General features: G+C 49.0%; 1 long non-coding RNA gene across 3 annotated transcripts; it reads right to left on the bottom strand.

Annotated features, from left to right (window-relative positions):
• Positions 1 to 4,133: 4,133 nt before the first annotated feature.
• LOC132026498 (uncharacterized) lies at positions 4,134 to 18,946 on the bottom strand. Of its 3 annotated transcripts, XR_009406929.1 has the most exons (5): positions 18,657 to 18,946; positions 13,827 to 13,970; positions 8,978 to 9,113; positions 6,939 to 7,129; positions 4,134 to 6,102 (listed from the first exon to the last, which is right to left on the bottom strand). It is a non-coding gene; the product is annotated as an uncharacterized LOC132026498 (long non-coding RNA). The 3 variants fall into 3 exon arrangements; XR_009406930.1 differs by lacking the exons at positions 4,134 to 6,102; positions 6,939 to 7,129 and adding an exon at positions 7,136 to 7,518; XR_009406928.1 differs by lacking the exons at positions 4,134 to 6,102; positions 6,939 to 7,129 and having other exon boundaries at positions 8,467 to 9,113.
• Positions 18,947 to 18,970: the final 24 nt, after the last annotated feature.

Below are 18,970 nucleotides of genomic sequence, written 5' to 3'. Positions count from 1 at the left end.
CTTTGGCCCGTGGACTCCGCCCCTTCCAGCGCCTGGGCCCGCTCCACCCATCTCCGAGTGAAGACCCCCTTGGCCGGCTGAACATCTGATTCCCCGAGCCCACTCACCACAGGGAAGGGTAGGGGCCCGGGGCGGCCAGGAGAAGAGTCCAGAGGGGCGAGTCCCCCGGCCGTCTCCTGACTGTCACCGCTCCGGGGCAAAGGGGTCGGAGGCTCCGCGTTCCGAGCGACCCGGGATCCCAATCAGGGCGGCGACCCGGGTCGTGGAAGCGCAGACTCCTGCAGAAAAAAGCAGCACGTGCTTTTTCTCAGCCTTGCCTGCTCACGCTCAGCTGATGTTCATTCCCTCGGTTTTCTTCTTGATAAATTGAATTAGGTAATTTCTAGGAGTTGTAGCCGCTGATAACAAATAATTCCCCGCTTGGGGACAAAACTCTAAATACTGAGCACCTACTACGTGACAAGCACTGTCCCTCCGTCGTTCGTCGGTTTTGCTAATCGTCACAAAAACCCGGGAGGTACTTTTTAGCCCTAGTTCGCAGCCGGGGACCGAGGCTCAAACAAGGGGAGTGGCCTAAACTTGACGCAAAGACCAACCACTAGGTTGGGTTCCCTCACTGTAGCAGTCTCATCCCCCGCCGCTAATGCTTGGTGGGTTTGTAGTAACACTTGGAAAAGAAGGATCTGCAAGCTTAACGCCCCTTACATTCATAGCTCCTCTAGGTCTTTCCAGGGCCTTCTGTAGCCTTTGGTGTTTCCCATCTCCTTTCATGGGATCTGCAGCGTGATCCAGCAAGAGGACAAAGGACAGCTCAGACCCCACCGTATTTTTAACATTTCCTGAGACCGTCTTATCCCTGGGTCACAAAGTTTAGCTCTTCAAAGCCCACCTCCCATACCAGTCGTCATCATCATCTCGGCATCCTGTGGGGGAGAAATGAGGGGCGGGCCTGACTAGCATTAGGGGAGAGCCAGGTCAAGAATGGAGACGGGACAAGAGTGGCCCAAGACTTTGTGGCCAGCAGGGGTGCTGGCCTCAGAGAGAGATGGCCCCACGGTGTGAGAGCCCCACCAAGGAAGAATAGGGGTGCATCCCCAACCTCACCAACCAGTCAAAAGTGGGCTTGGGTCAAGCCTGCTAACATCTGGGCAGCTGTGGACACCTGTAGGGGCCCCTATCATTCCCGGCCTTGCAACTGCTCATGAGGTAGTTCAGTGAGGTCCTTTCCATTCGGACTAAAGTTGGCTGACGTCCTTTCAATTTCTTGATTAATTTCCCCTTCATGATATGCCTTTGTTTACTGACTCAAACTCCACAGAATCCTTGGCCTCTCGCTCCCTTCTCCTCCAATGATTGGTTCCCACCCGGCACCCTGCACCCCAGCAGCATCCCCTACCTTGGAAATCCATATTCATGAATGAGACGGTGTGAGCTTGGGATTTCCCAACATCACTTTGTGGGGACATTGCTCACAGACACAAAATAGGTCCTGCTGCTTCATTCAGGAGCAAGTTGAGTGTGACCTGTTATCCTGGGTTCTGTCTTGAAAGGCTTGGGGGGGGGTAGGGGACACACAAAAGAAGCCCTCTGGTAGGGAGTGAGTAAGCTCACAATGGCAGCGCAGCAAGGCTTGTGCAGTGAGGAGGTTAGAGGTACCCGTGAACCCTGGGTACCCTAAGAGGACCAGGGCAGAAGTCCCGTTTAGAATACCAGTGGTGGGGTGCCTGGTGGCTCAGTGTGTTAATCCTCTGCTTTCAGCTCAGGTCATGAGCTCAGGTCCTGGGATCGAGCTGCGCATCCAGCTCTCTGCTCAGCCGGGAGCCTGCTTCCCCTGACTTCTCTCTGCCTGCCTCTCTGCCTACTTGTGATCTCTGTCAAATGAACAAATATTTTTTTAAAAAGTATTTATGGAGCACATACTCTGCAACAAAACTGGCAACATCCACCCTCATGGAGCTACACTTTAATGGGGTGGAGGCGGTCACGGAAAGTGGGGAGTGCTACAGGGTGGAAATGAGCAGGGTCAAGGGCATGGCGGTGAGGTGGCCAAAGTGGTGCACCGGTGTGTGATCTCGCATCGGTGTTTGGAGTGGGTGCCTTGAGAAGGTGAGCAGAGCCTGGAGGGAGGTCGGAGTTAGCCATGAGACCAGAAGGACCGGCTTCTGACTGTGCTCTGAGGGGAACTATTACATGGGAAGAGGGAGGATGTGGGAGAAAGAGGGGAGAAGGGGCCGTGCTGGGATCCCAGGGTCACCCACAGCAACGGGAGAAGGTGCAGCACGTGGGTGCCCATGCAGCTGGATGGAGGTGGGGCAGGGGGTTTGGTCTTGGGACTGCTTCTGTTTTCTGTATGACACGGGAAGCAAGGTCAGCAGTGAGGCCGAGGCCAGGGGAGCGGTGCTGGGGTTCCAGGAAAGAGGAGGAAGTAGCAGAGTCACCGAGGAGAACGGGCACTTGGCTAGGCGAGAGCGCCAGGCTCTGACCACGGGGCAGTGTAAGAGCGGACCGAGGGCAGTGATACTACGTCAGAGCGGGACCGGGAATCATCTCACCCGTGTTACCAAAAAGAGACAAAGCAAACCAAGACTTAATACCCTGCCCCACTGCAGTTTCAGCCCTTCCCAGGAGTGCAGTTTTAAGCCAGTCCATCTGGAATCTCCTGGCCAGCAGCGGTGAGGTGATCCACGGGGCAGAACCCTGCTATCCTCCTAAGAGGAGGCTCTCTCCTTGCCCTGTCCCCTTCTGCCTACGAAAGGCTCCCATTTTGTGCAGCTCTCCGGAGCGCCTTTTCTATCTGCAGGACGGGATGCTGCCCCTTCACAAGTCACCGACTAAAGTCAATTTGATCTTTAAACCTACTCAGTCGAGGTTATAAACACCTCAGTTCATCCCCGGGGCCATCCCATGAAGTAGAGTTGCCCGCCCCTCCACTGCTTGACTCAGAGAGGTCCAGTCATTTTTCTAAGGTCTCTCAGCCACGAAAGGTGGATCTTCCGATCCCACATTGGCACTCCTGCCGATCCTTATACACTGCTTCCACGCAAAGTGCACCAAAAAAGCCAGCCACTGCTGATTTTTACCAGAAATGCACTCCGATTGTAGAAGACTTGGAACATATCTTCCTCTGAGCACATTTTTCAGATAGCTAAAATTCTACATGCTTATCTCATGTGTACATCGAAATTTTTTTTTTTTAGTATTGCTTCATCCATATAAGTGAGTAAATACGATTTTTAACTGTTATGTGTACAGGTCTTAGGAGCACTCTGCAAGGGATCTGGTCAGGCAGTGCACGTGCTGGCCCCTGCCTGGGAGGTGCCACTGTCCTCCAGACCTTGGCAGTCACCAAGGACTCTCCTCAGATGTAGCCAGAGGAAACCAAAACAAGAATCATCCTCTTTTTGCAGAATGCTGATTACCCATCACGTGAGTGTCTTGCACATTCAGGAAACTAGTATCTCACATGGTTGGGATTGTGGTTTAAAAAAAAAAAAATGTTGAGAGAGAAAGAAAGAAAAAGTAGCAGCAGCAGATATTTCAAAATCCAAGGCGGTAACCAATTACAAGCGCCTGGCTCAGAGAACGCACTCACCAAATACTTGCTAAATGTTTATCTTAGATAAACACTGTTTTAAGTTTTATGGGAAGTCTCCTAATTCTACTAGGCAAATATTTCTAGGTATTTCATAAATTAAGTACATATGTTCTATGCAACACAGGTGACAATTTCGTTCTGGGTCACATGGTAACTCTCATCATAATATATATTACTAAATAATATATATTACCATATTTAAATCCAAACAACAGCCTTCATTCTCTAAGAAGTGGTCCTCCTTCCGTCGGTCTACCTGGTAGAACGCACTCATACAAACACAGAAAATGTCTCTGTTAAGTCAACATTTTCCAGCAATCCTCACAAGAACAGAGAGTAAATTCTGGATAGCAAGTTTCTAGCTAAGTAAGTCTCCAAGCAGCTGTAATCAAACCCCCTGAGAAGCAGCTCCGTATTAATGGATGTAACCGGTGTATCTGGACTATTAGGCAAAAACAGGGAAGTCAAACACATTTGCGGCAACCATGTGCAAAATTAATCTAAAGCCTTTTATAGTTAACAGAACATGGTGCTTTTCCAAGACTTCTTGATTGGGGCACGGCGGAGCGGGGCGGGGGGGGGGGGGTTGGAAGAGTCCAGAAAAACGACGCCAAATTTGGATGTTGAGGGCAGCACACAGAGGAAGTGGGCTGAGGTTTGGACAATAGCTGGTTGCTGTCCAGATTTCCACAAACAGAACAGCTCTCAGCTGAGCTCATCACTTAACCTTTGTAAGCCAGGCTTCCTTAATATTAAGACTTCAAGCATCCTCTCAAAACTCTTAACAACGTCTCTTCTGTGGGGGCATTTCTACCTTCTCACCTTCCACAATGACGGGATCCCCATTTCTGAGTGGAACTTACCGGGAGAAACCCAACCTTTGTCATGCTGTTACGTGTCGGGCATTATGTGGGGATTCAGATCAGGGCCAGTCAGATTTTATGACCCCCAATTTACATATACAGAAAGTACCTATCTCTCCACTCAGTGAGGCCCATTGTGGTTTGGGATAGTGTGTTCTTCCTGTTGCCCCAGTTCCTGGGATTGCAGGTGCTCAGGTACCACTGATCTTGCCCGAGATCATGCAGCTGGTAAGGATTTAAACCTAGATCCTTCCACCTCCAGAACTGAGCTCTGGCCCACAGGACCACGAAGTGCATCCCTCTTCAGGCTAGAAGTAGGTCTGGATCATTCCAGACAAGCCATTCCTGGTTTTAAAAAGCCAAGAGTGCCCAGAGTGTAGGGAAGATGAACATGACTGACGCCCTTCGAGACCTCACTCCGCGGTTTTCGTGATTACTGAGTATCATCAGCAGGGGGGAAATGTACCTCCAAAACTTTTCTACCCTCTTCCAGAGGTCAGTGGAAGTTACTCAGATGTGCATAGGTATTTCCCTTTGAACTCTGTCACCATTGTTTATGAGAGTAAAGAGAAACCAAGTGCTTGTTACCATTTAGCAGAGCACCGAATTCAGTGGCAACTGGGCGTCTTCTTTGGTTGGGGGAAAGCACATGACCACTCCCAAGCTGAGATGAGAGGTCACCTCCTTAGGGCCGTGAGGGACCTCTGCGAGCTGCCCCAGCTGGTGATTTTTACAGCCCCTTGCAGGGCCTCCAAGGGTTCTGACCTTCCTTCTCTCAGCCTTTATTCTGTTTAACCAGTGACACCCAGAACTTGGTTCTTCTGCAAGCCACAGAGTGAAACAGAAGAGGCTGAGGCTTTGACATGGTTTCACAGTTTCATGAAGGAGCTCTGTGAAACCAGCCGGCTTGGAGGGCTGAGGGGACTGAGGTCCCCTAGAAGAGAGGCCACCTCTGCTGCAAGGGCCCTCCCCATCCTCAGTCCCTCTCTCCTGGCCAGCCCACCCCACCCTGTCCAGTGGCCCAGTGGCCCCTACCTGCCGCTTGCACTGTTGTCATGGCTAGCTTCAGGGGGCTGCCCCTGGGCACAGGGAGGGAGCCTGAGGACGGGGCTGGGAACAGCCCCCTGATGCTCCAGCAGAAGACAGACAGTGGCTGACATGAAGGAGTGATGGAGGAGAAGGCCCCGGGGGAGGAGCCATCGCGGGGCAGGGAGGCCCAGGAGGAACCAGGCAGAGGACAGAACACAGCCTCACAATACCTCCCTGTTCCGAGATTCTCAGGTTCCGAGCATGGAGTCCCACCATTAGGTACCACCCACGGGACTTTGCCTCTGGCAGTTAAGACAAGCCCACTTAAGATCATTGCCAAGGGCATTCTTGATTAAATCCATGACTTAGGAGAAGTAGGAACTGTAGAGCTATCCAGGTAACCGGCACCAAAGACAAAGGCCCAGAGTCCCATTTTGTCCTGTGTCCCGCCAGTAGGGACAGGTGCAGCAGGGGACTGTAGCCTGCACCATGAGGTAAGAAGAGCCCCCTGAATTCCAGGAACCAAGCACCCTTCGAAACCATCATTCATTCATTTCTGTGGGTCGTTTCCCTGACCTTCCTCAGTCGAGTTCCTTCTGGGGTTCCAAGGTGGACCTAAAAAAAAGGAAAACTATTCTACGCCTCCACCAGGAGAAAGCAGGCACCCGGGAGCTGTGCGTAAAGCTGGTGTCAGGATCCAGAAAAGCAAGGGCTGCTGGGAAAGGCCCCACAGGGCCCACTCTGTCCATGGTGGGTCCTGGGTTCACTGGTCACCAGCACTTCAGCCTGAGTACTGCGGGCCAAAGGCTGAAATGGTGTGAAATGTGGACCGGCTCTGCACTGCACACCACACACCATGCTGCCTGTGAGTCTGTTTTCAAACCTGAGCTCTCATCTGAGGATCACATCATTACAGTGAACAAAACCAAGTAGTCGAGAACAATCTGTGGTTGGTGGTGCCATCCGTAACACAACCCTCAGCCCTCTTTAGCTTCAGAGAAGCCCCCGACAGTGAAAACACATCCTCTACCCACATGCTTACACACTGGAACCAAGACCTGTACAGTCTGTCTTTTTTAAGAAACCCCCTAAATAGCCTGAGATGTTAACTGTGAGGTCTTTCTTTTAGAGGTGACAGAGCCTTCTTGCCCATCTCATGGCTACGGCTCCTGGCTTTCGTCACCTCCAGGCCTCCGGAGGGGGGTCCCAGCCTCTAGTCCCTCGGGGCACCCCTCCCACCAAGCCTGGGAAGAATCACCTTCAGAGCCACGCACTCACGCACTCAACCGCGCCAAACAGCTCTCCTTGCTTGAACCCAACCACGGTTCCCTGGTGCCGCAGCACAAAACCCCAGCACTACGGTGTATCGTCCCAGAGTTACGGCGCCGTGAGCAGCACATTCTACATGGCTTAGTCCTTCCCTCCTCCTCGGGGCTTCCCACATCACTCACTTGGCACGTTTTCCTGGGACCTGAGTTGATTGGTCCTGCTCCCCACGCAGAGAGTCCAAGAGGTAGGGTGAGCTGCCCTGCGGTTTTCTGATTAAGCACACGGGCTCCAGGAGATCAAGCTGTCCAGATTCCAGGCCTCCATTGCCTTGACCTACAGACTTGGGAGCCCACCTAGGGTTCAGTTTCCTTACCTGTCAAATGGGGTAAGAATTGTAGCAACCTCATCGGATTTTTGTGAGGGGGAATGCGTTTGTGCAGGGGGTGGGGGGCACTGAGTAAGACAGTGGTGCATGGTCTCTGTCTCCGCGCACTGGGTGCTGCCTGGAATCTTGTACAGGAATCTGCACGTCAAAACACCGACATCAGGTAAAGAAGGACAGTCCCTCTGCACCCACACGTATCACAGTAAAGTTCGGGGCAGATCTCTTCATCCTTTCCCAGGGGTTCCATGCGTATGTGATTTCCCAGAGCTGACTTCTCCCCTTGTGGACAGTCTACGTTCTGTTGTACAATTTGCTTTTTCTTCTCACTTGAAGATCTTTGCACCTCCATGGAGATGCCCAGGCCCTTTGTCCTCTTACTACAATAGAAGAGATGTCCCCGTTTGTTGGAAGGTCAGGCCCCACACTGAGATTCCGGAACCCAGATTCTTCCCGAGCTGACTAGGTTCCCAACTGTCCCAGAGCATCAGGCACGAAGAGGACACCCACATTCCCTGTACTTTTTTAATGCTCAGTGTAAGCTCTTATGAACCAAATTGTACAAATCTTTCTTTTTACATCTAAAACCCAACTAAAGTAACGGTCTCCACCAACTTAACCTGTAGCTATAAAATATGGCATGGTTAACTATTGCAGACACCACAGACAGCACAGAAGACACAGACTAATTTCCTAGGCTAAATATCAACATCATCGTCAAAATTTCTTTTACTTTTTAAGAAACCTATCATTCTAGGATTATAGCTATATTTATTTTTATATTTTTCCAGGGCTCAAGGCCCCAAACAAAAAGAATACCATCTCTAAGCAGCTGAATTAAGGCATTTTGGTTACAGATGGATTCTTGGCGAGGGCTGATCTAGGCCATCGGACTAAAGTTGCTTTTTAGAAATGTCATTTCCTGCATTGGTCAGATCTAGAAAACCCACACCTTTCACACAGGTTTTAGTTATTTGCAACCTTATGCCTCCCCTAAAATTATGTTGTTGTTTTTTTAAGATTTTAAATAATCTCTATACCCAATGTGGGGCTCAAACTTACAACCCTGAGATCGAGAGTCACATGCTAGGGGCAACTCGGTGGCACCGTCTGTTAAACATCTGACTCCCGATTTCAGCTCAGGTTATGATCTCTGGGTTATGGGACTGGACCTGAGCTCAGTGGGGAGTCTTCTTGGGATTCTCTCCCTCTCCCTCTGCTGCTCTTGACCTAGCTCCCTACTCCCCTTACCCCCCAAGTCACCTCCCACCCCGCAAGCACAGGCACTTTCTCTCTAAAACAGTCACGTGCTTTACTGACTGAGCCAGCCAGGCACCCCTAAAATGATACATTTTTAAAGTCTTGCTGGGTGGTATTCCAAAACCCACCTCTGGGTTTTTATGGATTGATTAACCTAGTCCTGTCATTATAAAACAGTGACTTCATCTGTCAGCATTACTAAACATTTATGTTTGCCTTATTAGCATTGTTTAAAGTGTTTTTTTTAAAGATTTTATTTATTCAAAAGAGTGAACGAGAGCAAGAGAGCATAAGCAGGGGGAGGGGCAGAGGGAGAGGAAAAGCAGGCTCCCCGCTGAGCAGGGAACCCAACACCGGGCTTGGTCCTGGGATCATGACCTGAACTGAAGGCAGACACTTCACCAGCGAAGCCACTCACACGCCGTGCCTTATTAGCATTGCACAAAAATTAAAAAGGCCTCTAGAAATTTTATCATCCAGAAATGAAGGATTGACTCCTCATGGCGCTGTCTTCCTTTGACACTTGGGTGACTGACATTATTACCTACCTGGGAACACGCTGTGAAGCCCGTTCATTACCTGGCTTTTGTGTCTGAGCACCGGGGCAGGCACCTGCCTGTTCTCATGAATAATCACCAGCACTGACTGTTCCTGCTTTTTCTGGGGCCACTGGCTCTGTTCCTTGGTCCCTTGCATTTAGCTGTTTCTACTGACACTGACAAAAAAAAAGTACAAAGCACTGCTTTATCATTGGGGGAAATCAACACACATATATTTCTTTTTTTTTTTCCACGTATATATTTCTAAGCATGTATACCTATGTTGGAAATCTCTTACTATATTCATTTTCTAAGCTACACAACAAAGTATCCCATATTTAGCAACTTAAAACAATGTCCATTTCTCATCTCACAGTGTCTATTGGTCAGGAGTCTGGGCTCAGCCTTGCTAGGTCTTTTGCTCAGGGTCTCTCAAGCCTGCAACCAACATGTCGTCAGGCTATGTCTACACTTGGAAGTGTAAGTGGGGGAGAATTCACTGCCAGGCTCATTTGACTGTTGGCTGGATTCATTTCCTTGCAGTTGACTCCTGAGGGCCCCAGCTTCTTACCAGTTGTTGGTCGCCCTCAGATTCTAAAGGCTGCCTGAGTTCCCCTGCCACGTGGCCCTCCCCAGAGGCCATTTACAACATGGCTGTTTGTTTCTGCAAGGCCAGCAGGAGACAGTGTCTAGCCTCAGGAAAGCCCAAGTCCCTCTTAAAAGGGCCTTTATCTAATTAAGCCAAGCTTACCCAGGATCATCTCCCTTCTAATTAACTCAAAATCTACCGATTTGGGACCTTAATTACATCTGCCAAATCCCTGCATCTCTGCAGGATTCTACTAGCTAGAGGAAAGCCACAGGCCAGCCCGCATCAAAGGAAGGACGACAGAGGGGGCAGAGATCATGGGGCCTCTCTGGGTTCTGTGTCCACACCTACTTAGTGAAAGCAGTGACATTAAACAATCTCTTACAGCTACGCTTGTGCCCACCTGGGAACGTGTCCCTTGGGCTTCGTTACGAATGCACGGCTCTGCCCTAACCCCAGCCGCCCTCTCCCTCCAGGCTCTCTGAGCTCACTGTTTCTCAGTCTCATGTCTCCCCAGCTCCAGCCACCCTGCCTGCCTGCTGGTCCTGGGTTGTTGCACTTGACATTCCCACTATGCACTGCACTCATGTCCTCACTCCTTTATTCAGGCCCCTGCTAAGATGTAGGTCCATCAGAGAAATCCCAAAACTGTGCAGGGGCAGATTAGTGACGAAGAAGACATGCTCTGAGGCCACACGCCTGAAGATTGAATCCCGGCTGCCTCTGGGCAGGCTGACCTATGCCCCAGAGTCGTTCTTGGTCAAGTAAGGACAACAGTCTGGGCCCTTAGAATGGCCTGGCTCATACACCTAATTGTCCACCTCCCTCCTTTCCACCTGGTCTGAGAGTAGACTCCTATGTGGTTCCAGGGCCAGCCTGCCTGCCTTCTTGGCTGTCCAGACACCCTGGTCAGGGATCCCACCACGCTCCCGTCCCTGGTCCTTTTTGGTTTCTGGAGAAATTTCCTTTATAAACTTCTTTCAATTTCATTTCTTCTGGAGCAGGAGACTATTGGCTGCCTATGGAGGCCTCTCCATATCTAAATCAAATTCATTCTTGCTTCTATTTCTCCAAATCACTTCCACTACCTGTCCCACGTCCAACCACTCTCCAATATTTACTAAGTACTTACAATGCCTAAAGAACTATACCAGGTAATGAAGTAGCTTGTCAAACAACCCCGAAGTTCACGTTCCTAAAGCTTCCTTTGATGATCTTCATCATTTAGGGATATAGTGACAATAATTGCAAAATACAAATTGGGAAAAGATCATAGAGCACTTCACCCTTAAAACACACACTTGGGTGTGCGTGGGTGGCTCAGTGGGTTAAGCCACTGCCTTCAGCTCAGGTCATGATCTCAGGGTCCTGGGATCGAGTCCCACATCGGGTTCTCTGCTCAGCAGGGAGCCTGCTTCCTCCTCTCTCTCTCTGCCTGCCTCTCTGCCTACTTGTGATCTCTCTCTGTCAAGTAAATAAATAAAATCTTTAAAAAAAAAAAAACACACACACACACTTGGAAATACAATGGGGGACCAGAAAGAGGAATTCAGGAATTCTATAAGACCTTATGTTAAGGGCAGCAGTAACATACACCTGACTTTTTCTTTCTTTCTTTCTTTCTTTCTTTCTTTTTTACATTAATGAATTGATTTTAGAGATAGCATGAGCAGGGGAAGAAGCAGAGGGAGAGGTCCAAGAAGACTCCATGCTTAGTGCAGAGCCCAACACAGGGCTTGATCCCACGAACTTGACATCATAACCTGAGCAGAAACCAAGAGTCAGATGCTCAACCAGCTGAGTCAAGCAGGTGCCCTCAGCTGATGTTTTAAGAGATTAGACTCCAGGCTCTTTCGAGCAGGAGCCTGGAGTATTTAATTTTGTACCTGCACCCACACTGTCCTTGGCCTGCTATCAACTGGCTTGAAAGTAACTCAAGAGCTGCTGTTGGGACTGATTCTTGTGTGAGTGACCTCAGCAGGTTCCCGCCTGCAGCTCTAGCGACTGCACATCTGACACGAGCAACTGCTCGAGGGGGTGAGGACACCACCACCGGCGACTGGGGTTTGCTACCCATCTCACCCCCAGGTCCAAAGCAACTCAGAAGGAATAGTGGAATATGGTGTTGTCCGGGGCACTGGTCCCAGCCCTGCCACTGCCTGGCTCTACAGGGAAAATGGATACGACCATTTCTAACCATTCAGTGTGTGAACTACCTTCTGTTGCCTACAAGATCTGGGAATCTTGGTAAGGCCCCTAAAAGGTGAGATCCTTGCTCCCTCAAATCCCAAGTCCCTCAAACATAGGCAAAGGAGTTGATGTTGGCCAACTGGATACTTGAGCGGGCCTTTGGGTCTGTGGTGAGGGGCAGAGAGAACGGACAGATTGGAACACATGCCACTGATGGCGGGCCCAGAGCGAAGTGGGGGCCATGGCGCTGGGGCAACACCCAACAGCATCAATGCCTGCACCCTGGTGAGGCTGGTGCTGTGGCAAGAAGGGCACGCCGATGGTGGCTCTCGGGGCCCTCATTCCTGCTGGTTTGCTGAATCTGGTTTTCCAGCCCGCTGTCGATGCTGTGAGTTACACGATTCCCACTGCCATGGATACCCTTCCACCTTTCAGTCCGCAACCCCCAAAATTTGAAAATTAGCAATGTGAACACTAGCAAATTACTTTTTCCTTGTGCTGTCAGATGGGGCTGGTGACAGCTACTGGGACTGTCCCAATACAGACAGCGCTCTTTCCCCTTCTTTTCTGGGAAGCTCCCAGATGTCAATTTGTAGCATTTATTAACTTGGTTTTATGTATACATTTCAAATCAGAGATACACATAGAAAATGTTTAGAAAATGTTTTTCACTCTTACTTTTCTAGAAATGCTTCAAACATCTCTTCATGTCACTGTCACCATGGTTTCACTATCATGCCAGCATTCTTTCTGTGCCCTCAGATTTCTATCATTTTATCTTTTTTCTGGGTTGAGTTACAAAATTCTTGAAAATCCTGTGTGATACTGTCACTGGCAAGTTAATCTCATTCATGTAAAACTAGGACTGTTGCTTTTACCATGTGTCCTTTGGGGGAAAAAAACCCTTTTAATTTAATTATTTTAAATACTCAGGGTTTTCTAGATGTTTTTCTTGAGAGAGAGAGAGAGAGAGAGAGAACACGAGAGGGTCAGAGGAGCAAAGGGAGAGGGAGAAGCAAACTCCCCACTGAGCAGGGAGGCAGATGTGGGGCTCAATCCCAGGACCCTGGGGCCACAACCCAAGCTGAAGGCAGACACTTAAGTGACTAAGCCACCAGGTACCCCAAAACTAAACCTTTTTAAATTATAAAATATACTAGAGAAGACTGAGACATAAATATTGTGAATTATCATGAAGCAAAACTTACATAATAACTGCCCAGGTGAAGAACACTGGCAGCAATCCCAAAGCCTCACTATGTTCCTTTGGTCCTCCAAAGGCATCACATCCTAGTTTTTATGGTAATGTTATGATAACCATTTACTTATCTTTATATTTTTACCATAAACATATGTCGGCAAACGTAATTAAATTCTTGCCTATTTTTGAACTTTGCATATAAAAGGGGTCATATATACTCCTTTAGGATAGCTTTTTTTTTACTCACCATATGTTCTAGATTCATCCATGTTATTGCATCTAGTTGTACTTCATTTTTGTTTACCAATAATATTTGCTGTATTACTATATCACATTTAGTCATATATTCCACTACCAATGGACACTTGGAGCTATTAGAAACCGCTGCTAAGAATGTTCTCACATGTGCTCCTAGTGTTTGTATTAGCAAAGGCACTGCTGGCCACAGGGAAGGCCTATCTTCAGCTTCACTAGATAGTATCAGACTGACTTCCCCAGTGAGAGCACCCATTTCTACTTTTACTTGGCCTATGCGGTAGACAACTCCTTGTGGCTTTAACTTGTATTCTCCTGCTTACTGGTGAGGTTGAGCACTTTTTCCTGTTTATTAGCCACTTGTATTTCCTCTTTCCTCTTATGTGCTATTCAGGTCCTTCACCTTTTTCACAATTAAAATGTTTGTCTTTTTCTTACTGATTGGCAGGAGTTCTTTCTATGTTCTGGATCCTAGCCCTTTGTTGGTTATGCATGTTGCAAATATCTTCCGCTCTGTGGCTTGTCTTTTTACCCTTTTAATGGTGTCTTGATAAAGAGAAGTTTTTGATTTTAGAGTAGTTGAATGTATTCATCTCTTTTGTTATAGTTGGTGCTTTCTACATCTTTTTTTTTTTGGTAGAAATCCTTCCTTACCTCAAGATCTGTGAGATATTTTTATTAGGGGGCACTGGGTGGCTCAGTTGGTTAAGTTCTGACTCTTGATCTTGGGCCAGGTCTTCATCTCATTATTGTGAGTTTGAGTCCTGTTTTGGGCTCCATGCCAGCTGCAGAGCCTACCTTAAAAGAAAAAATTTAAAAAAATAAATTTTTTCTTGTATTATCTTGAAGAAGTTTTGTTCTTTACATTTTAAATCTATAATCAGAGTAGCCATATATCTAGCTTTGTAACTCCTGTCCTGGCATCTCCTCTAGTTGGCATCTCCTTTCACTCTCTGAAGTGTCTAAAAATTTCCTTAAGCGTTTCTTCTTGGAACACGTTAGCAGCAGTGAATTCTAATTCTAGCGACAAGAGATTACTGGTTCTTGGACAGGTATGGAGAAGCGTATCAGAATGCCTCAAAAGAGCCAGCTTGGGTCTGGCTTTCATCCCTAGTGGCTGGGTGGCACCTATTCTTGATGCACTGCCTGCCTGGGAGAGATGTGGTAAGTCCAGCAGAGCTGAGACCAGCAACTTCTTTATCAGCCACCACCCAGGGCCAATCCTACCTGTGTGGCAACCAACAGTGGAGCTCCATTTCTGTGCTGGAAAGAGAGCTGATGGGGTTTAAGATAGGAAACCTCACTCCAGAGCAGGTTAATAATAAACTTCCCTTGTGTCAATGATTATAAAATGCAATGAAAGACATTTTAAGTACAAGTGGCTTGACAAAGTATATTTCTGGAATCAAATATACAGTATGTTTCTTTTACATACAACATAGACTACGGTTTGGCTTTGCACATTCTGGGTAAGTCTGCTGCCATTAGAAGTTCCTGGGGTGTTTGGCTGACTCAGTCGGTACAGAGGGTAGATCTTGATCTCCAGGTTGTAAATTCAAGCCCCACACTGAATGTAGTTATTAAAAAATAAAAAATTAAAAAAAAAAAAGAAAGAAAGAAAATAGTTGTTCCAACTACTGTCAGCCAGTAGTTGTCATGGAGTCTGGTGCAGAGTGATACAGGAAGTGTAAAGGAAGTATTGTATGAGAAGCTTCTGGCCCAAGAGATAAACACATCTGTATACTTGCTGGTACATAAATATTAAGGACTTAAAGGTATGAGTGCCAGCTTTACATTGCTTCCTGGAGTAGAGTTCATGTGAAGCAAATTAACCCGAGTTTTCTTTGTCTACTCCTGACCCATGTACTTTACCACTGACCTTATTAGTTTATCCTCCTTAACCTCAAATTAACCACCTTTATACACACAATTCAAATACATCCCTACAGGTTATAGTCTTTCCTGGCTTCTAATGTAGTTCTCTACCCACCATTGGACCTTTTTAGCTCCAGTGGAAAAGGTCTCTTGGCTGATTTGAATCCCCAGCAGCACTAGGACTAACCTAATGTAAGCTCTCCAAAGATGGCTGTTGAACAAACGCTTGACTTGGCCATGTCTGTGTGAATTTGTATAACCAGGCGGAGATGAGACAACTGGGATGGTGACTAACCCCTGGCTTCCAGGTTTAGCTCATTGTTTGAGTTTTAGATTTTAGGTATTGTAGGTTTCCTCTTAGAAATGAAAACATCACTTCTTCACTTTAAGGCCCTGTTGCCTATATGAATCAGGACATACATATACGTGAACTTTCAGTTGTCCTTTTCAACAGTTGGTTTCTTCTGCCAGAGATGGTGGACATATCACAGTTTTAACTGCTTCATCTAGCATCTAAGTAACTGTACAGTGTGGATTATCAGGAGTGGGACACCACTGACTGAACAGTGAGAAGGGGTAGCTGAAGTCCAGGAGCAAGGCTGTTCCGGTCCCGCCTTACCAGGTTCTCAGCCAGACATTTGACTCATCAGCTTTACATAAGGGTGGAATAACTGTAAACAGAATTAAAGTGAAAGTATCACGAACCACTTGTGATAAAGAGCTTACTCCTAGCAAATGAGTTTCCATAAAGAAAGGAAAAATCCAACAGTAGTCAGCAAAAAGAAATCCCATCAGAAAGACCTTAGAACAACCTCACCACATCCATTTAACACACGTGGAGCCTACTGGAAGCCATGTTAAGAAAGGGCCAAGGCAGCCATGCTTCTTGTTGGTGGAAGTGGGAGATGAAATAGACAGAGAGCGATGTGTGTGGGTCAGTTCTGCTAATCTCTGCTGTATTTTGCTCAGGCTTTTCCAACACTTTTCAGTGCATGGCTTATCCAGTATCTGGGGGCCTGCAGGAGGGATATTCATTCCTTTAATAAAAATCGAATACCTATTATGTGTTAGGTAATCACTAAGCCTTGGAAATTCAATAGGAGTAAGAAAGTCACTCCCTGGGGCATCTGGGTGGCTCAGCTGGTTAAGCGTCTGCCTCTGGCTCAGGTCATGATCCTGGGGTCCTGGGACTGAGCCCCATATCGGGCTCCCTGCTCAGCAGGAAGTCTGCTTCTCCCTCTGCCTCTCTCCTTGGCTTGTACTCTCTCATTCTCTTTCTTTCAAATAAATAAATAAATAAATAAAATCTTTTAAAAAATCATTAAGTCACTCCCTCAAATATACTGCAGTGTGGTCAGGGATACAGATAGAAAAACAACTCTAAGTATGTGGGGGGCTAGTATCAAGAACATCTAAAACACGAGGACAAAATAACCCACATCTGCTTTCCTTTGGGTTTAGTAAGAGCTGACCTTTGATCTGAGACTTAAGGCTAAAGGAGAACGGACAGTGGGAGGAGGATGGTAGGGCATGTGGGACAGCAGGGGCTGTGTAGAAGAAGTTTAGAGGTCTGATGGGGCCTGGAGCACAGCAGCAAGTTCTGCCAAGGTTGGAGCTTAAAGGTTCACAGAAGCTGCCACAGAATTGAGACTAACATGGAAGGCAGACATGGTGAGGAAGAACCAGCCAGTTGGAAAACCTGAGCGCTCTCCTGTAGCGGACAGTGCTGGGGAAATCCAGACCGCCCAGCCTGTCATCTACCCAACTATCTCTCCCTGACCCAAGTATGAGAGATGGATACAGTAATGTCAATCATCCTGAAAGCAGACCTCTGTCAACCACCAGGAATGCTGCTGAACCCACTACTGCTTCTAAAACTCCTAAGACTTGATGCAAATGGCCAAGTGCCTTATATCCAAATATGCAGAGACTATAGTAATATATAGTAACAATTTCTCACTTCGTCCTCCCTCTAACCCAAAGACACAGGTGGTGGTTCCCATTTTACTGATGAGGACACAGGCTCGGAGGTGAGTGACTTGTATAGTAAGTGATGGAGTGGGGATGTGAACCACTGTGTCTGGCCCAGAAGAGAAGTGGCAAGGAGGATAGACGAGAAACAAAAAACGAAGGTTAAAACAAAAGTGCAGAAATGGGAACAAGCTATGGCGAGGGCAGAAAAATGCAGGCCTCCTGACTGAAAGAACTGGGATTGGGGGTGGTGGCAGGGGCAGGACTGTGGGTCCCCAGAAGTTCCACTGCATCAGACTCTGAGTCTGACAGGGAAACTGGTATTAAATTCCATCACAGCACAGGAGCTCTGCAAGGACCACAGAGCACTCCTAACTCAACGCTTCTTTTAACGTGGACACTGAGGCCAGATAGGAGAAATGGTTACAAACTGTCACTGACCGAACAGTGCACAGGTCCCTCTACCTCCAGACTAATGCTTCTGCTGTCTGGCAGCCACTTGTTCTCCTGCTAATAAATATACCCTAATTTTCCTCTGAGGAACCAGCCCCCCTGTCTCACTGAACCCTCCTGCTGTGGATCTTAGTCAGCTGGGGCTGCTATAACAAAAACCTCACAGACTGGGGGGCTGAGACCACAAACACGGACCCCTCAAAGTTCTGGAAGCTGGAAGCCCAAGACCCAGGCGCCAGCAGGTCTGGCATCTGGTGACAGCCTGCTCCTGGCTGGTGGACAGCCACCCTCTCACTGTATCCTCACAAGGGGAGGGGGCGTGCGCCTTTCTGTTGTCTCTTCTCATAAGGGTGCTACCTTCTTAGGAGGGATCCCCCCCCATGACCCAATGACCACCCCCCTCCCAAGGCCTCTTCACCAAACAGCATCCCACTGAGGATGAAGGTTTCCATGCATGACTTTCAGGGGGACACACACAGCGCATTGACAACCCACAACACCAGACTAAGCCAGTCCACAAAAGCTACACTGAAGGCTACACACAAGACCACAAAACCATCCCGGATGACTCCGAGGCTTTTCGGCCTCCCACCCCCGCCCCGCCCCGCCCCTACCCCGGGGAGCTGGCCCCTGGGAGGCTTCTGCCGCTGGTCTGCATCCTCAGAAAGGAGCAAGAGCGAGAACCAGAGCAGGAGGAAGGGGAACTAGGTCCAAGCCACACTGTTTCGGCCTCTAAGACCGGCTGCCCCTGGCCTGCCATCAGCCTCGTGTCCTGTTTGGTTTTTCTTCTCCTTCCTAACTGCGGGGGGGCGTGGGGAGGGTGGCCCCCCGGGATGCCCGGCCTGAGGGACGGAATGGGCGCCGGCAGGCGGCAGAGCACTCCCTTCTGGGCTCGCACTGGGTCCGAGGCCGGCCACCTCCCGTCAGGGGTCCTGTCACTGGCACCAGCGGCGTCTGTTGCCGCCACACCATGCCGTCCTCGCAGAAGCACGAGTCTGGAGGAATTCTCCCAAGAAGATTAAAGCTTTCGGCCTGTGCGCTCGAGGGCGACACGTCAGTCACAAGGGGAAGCACCTAGACACCTGTCCACCTGCGCCCGCCGGCTCGCCTCCTCCCGCCTCCGGTTGCCACAGTGCCGCCCCCCCCCACCCCGGGCCCCTCACGGCCGCCCTCTCCTCGCCTTACGTCCTGAGAACCCAAGGCTGGCGGGCGGGTCCTGAAGGGCCGACAGGCCGGGTTCTGAGGTACAACCGCCCGGTCCTGAAGGGACGACAGGCCGGGTTCTGAGATACGACGGCCCGTCCTGAAGGGACGACGGGTCGGGTTCTGGGGGGCGACAGGGGGTCTCTGGGAGGTTCTGGAGGCGTCGGTGGTCTGCGAGCCCGCTTGGGTCCCCACAGAGTGCACAAACCACACCGCACCAGCCGGCCGAGGCGCCTACTCCACGGCGTCTCCGGAAGTGGGTGGGCGCGCGACCCCCGGGCGGGCCCGTGATGCGG

Source organism: Mustela nigripes, chromosome 11 (genome assembly GCF_022355385.1).
Source record: "Mustela nigripes isolate SB6536 chromosome 11, MUSNIG.SB6536, whole genome shotgun sequence".
NCBI lineage: Eukaryota > Metazoa > Chordata > Mammalia > Carnivora > Mustelidae > Mustela > Mustela nigripes.
Note: the sequence above shows the minus strand (reverse complement) of the source record. Positions and strands in the feature narration are given on the sequence as shown.